The sequence below is a fragment of the Bubalus kerabau genome, chromosome 16 (assembly GCF_029407905.1).
Source record: "Bubalus kerabau isolate K-KA32 ecotype Philippines breed swamp buffalo chromosome 16, PCC_UOA_SB_1v2, whole genome shotgun sequence".
Classification (NCBI taxonomy): domain Eukaryota; kingdom Metazoa; phylum Chordata; class Mammalia; order Artiodactyla; family Bovidae; genus Bubalus; species Bubalus kerabau.
In genome coordinates this window covers 9,594,042-9,597,480 of record NC_073639.1, presented here as the reverse complement: position 1 = coordinate 9,597,480, position 3,439 = coordinate 9,594,042, and positions in this window count along the sequence as shown.

Below are 3,439 nucleotides of genomic sequence, written 5' to 3'. Positions count from 1 at the left end.
ATGGACTGTGCCCACCAGGCTTCCCTGTCCATCACCAACTCCCAGAACTTGCTCAAACTCATGTCCATCAAGTTGGTGATACCATCCAACCATCTCATCCTCTTCTCTTCCTGCCTTCAATCTTTCCCAGCATCAGGGTCTTTTCCAATGCTATTTACTATTTATATCATTTACTATTACAATGCTACTTACTATTTATCACAGATCAATGACATTCAGATGCCTCTGGGGAGTCTCTCTCAGCTAATCTGAGCACACTCCAAGTCATCTCTTCAGCAGATGGCTAGTCTCATCCGTGGGATGGTAGGTCTTTGGAGCTTCAATTTCAGTTAGTGGCATTCCCCAACTCCCTTCCCATGCCATCCTCTTTGGGATACAGTGATGAAATAATGCAAAGTTTAATAAATATGAGATTGACAGGAAAGAAAATAATTGGAGAGGTTCTGGTTGGACTTGAAGTAGGTCGACTCAACTTCCTCTTATCTCAGTTTAGAACTGGGTGCCAAGGTCTCTCATCAGTCAAGGCTGGGTCTTCTTTTTTTAATTCTTATTTTATTCTTCCTTTTTGGCCACACCAAATGGCATGTAGGATCTTAGTTCCCCCAACCAGGGATCAAACCCTAGCCCTTTGCAATGGAAATTTAGACCAGTCTTAATCACTGGACCACCAGGGAAATCCCAAGGTTGGGTCTTATTACTGATTGGTCCTGCAAAACTACACCTATTTTCACATGCACCATTCCCCCCACAGCTGGCAGAGAGAAATGAAGCACATACACAGAGATGAAGAAACAAGAAACTGCACATTGCTTGTAGAGAGACGGCTACCCTCTGTGTGCCTGCATGCACAGCCCGAGGCGGTGGGCAGGGGAGCAAGGGATGAAAAGGTGACGTATCTTGCAGGTGGTCCTGCTCTAGTTTCAGCATTGTTAGGCTTCCCATGTGGCTCAGCTGGTAAAGAATCCACCTACAATGAGGGAGACCTGGGTTTGATCCCTAGGCTGGAAAGATGCCCTGGAGAAGGGAAAGGCTACCCACTCCAGTATTCTGGCCTGGAGAATTCCATGGACTGCATGGGGTCACAAAGAGTTGGACATGACTGAGCAACTTCCACTAAATAAGATCATTAAGGACACTGAAAGCACCGACTATTTTACCCTCAAGGACTGGCAATTCCAGAAAAGTTTGGCGTTTTGGAGACTGATCTAAACTGGTCATGACCTTTGCCCAGGCCCCTGCTTCCTGTACCTTGTAGATTGCTTAATGCTATGCTATGCTAAGTCGCTTCAGTCGTGTCCGACTCTGTGCGACCCCACAGACAGCAGCCCACCAGGCTCCACCGTCCCTGGGATTCTCCAGGCAAGAACACTGGAGTGGGTTGCCATTTCCTTCTCCAATGCATGAAAGAGAAAAGTGAAAGTGAAGTCGCTCAGTCATGTCTGACTCTTAGCGACCCCATGGACTGCAGCCTACCAGTCTCCTCCGTCCAGGGGATTTTCCAGGCAAGAGTACTGGAGTGGGGTGCCATTGCCTTGGAGATGCTCAAATGTCCATCCTTCTGCCACTCCTGTATTGAATGAGAGCCAAAATGATTTCTTTGCCCTTCAGTCCTCCTTTCCAGTAAATGCCTGTCCATTCTCTGAAACTATAAGTGGATTCGGGGATTTTTTGACCCACCATAACTCTAAGAAAAACTCAGTATTTGTTATTCTCAGTCTTAATGCCTGCTCATGGTGATTTTAACTCTGCATTTTAAAATGGCTGTGGTATTTTAATAATACAACCCTCTTTCTGGTATTGTGGAAACATTACATTATTCAATGTATCCAATTGCAATGCATTTTTCTTTGCCCTTGTGGTGCATTATTACTGTGTACTCTTCAGAGAAGTATAATTTGGGGAGCAATTTTCCAGCAAACCGTTGAAGGCGTCGTGTTACAAATGGAGTTGATGTGTTGCTCTGCTCATGGAACCGCACTGAAAGGCCGAGAGCCTTTTTCAGGGTGAACACTGTCGTAGTGAAGTGATCCCAGTGGAACCCCAACCTCCCACCTTGCTCTCTCCAGTCAGCCCTGCTCCACCTCAGGGCTCTGACTTCCAAAGTCAGCTTCTGGTACCCAAGATGCACGGCCACATACAGGGCCCTGGCTGACTGTCTTCCTGAAGCTATTTTGTCTTTAGCGTGGGGTTTCTCTTTGGCAAGGTCAACTTTGTCATCTCCTACAACTGGGTTTGGCTTTCTCAAATACAGAACTCATGCACGTGGTCAACAGATTGCTTTCGACCCACAATTGTGGGGTTTTTATTTTTTTAATTACAAAATTTCAAAACCATTAAAAAAAATTATTGTCCAAGTTTGAAACTCAGGAGTTTGCACTTCCAGGACTCCCAGATTATCTCAGCAGTTATGCCACTAAATGAAGGTTTTCCTCTTCGAGGAAGAAGCATCTTCTCCAGGTCCTCATAGACCACACTAGTCCCTCCTAACAAACTCTGAGATCTTCACAGGTAATTATGCCTGACTATTTTTGCAAGCATTTAAGACTGCAACCTCAGCTTTTATCGCTGTGATAGGTAGAATTCTAAGAGCCATCCACCAAATTCCAGCTATCTTGGGTACATACCTATCCCCTTATAGAATCCTCTTTCTTGGAGTGTACGTAGCACCTGTGAACAGCAAGATCAAACCAGTCAAGCCTAAAGGAAATCAACACTGACTATTCATTGGAAGGACTGATGCTGAAGCTGAAGCTCCAATACTTTGGCCATCTGATGCAAAGAGCTGACTCACTAGAAAAGACCCTGATGCTGGGAAGATTGAGGTCAGGAGGAAAAGGGGGCAGAAGAGCATGAGATTTCTGGATGACATCAATGACTCAATAGATGTGAGTTTGAACAAACTCTGGGAGAGTGAAGGACAGGGAAGCCTGGTGTGCTGTAGTCCATGGAGTTGTAGAGTCAGACACACCTGAGTGACTAAACAACAACAGCCCCCTCTGATTGGTGGCAATGTGTTTTGCTGATATAATTAAGATTCCTAGTCAGTTGACTTTGAGTTAATTAAAAGGGAGATTATTCTAGGTGAGCCCACCCTAATTAGGTGAGCCCTTAAAAGAGACAAGTTCAGTTCAGTTCATTCGCTCGGTCGTGTCCAACTCTTTGTGACCCCATGAACCGCAGCATGCAAGGCCTCCCTGTCCATCACCAACTCCCGGAGTCCACCCAAACCCATGTCCATTGAGTCGGTGATGCCATCCAACCATCTCATCCTCTGTCATCCCCTTCTCCTGCCCTCAATCTTTCCCAGCATCAGGGTCTTTTCCAATGAGTCAGCTCTTCGCATCAGGTGGCCAAAGTATTGGAGTTTCAGCTTCAACATCAGTCCTTCCAATAAACATTCAGGACTGATCTCCTTTAGGATGGACTTGTTGGATCTCCT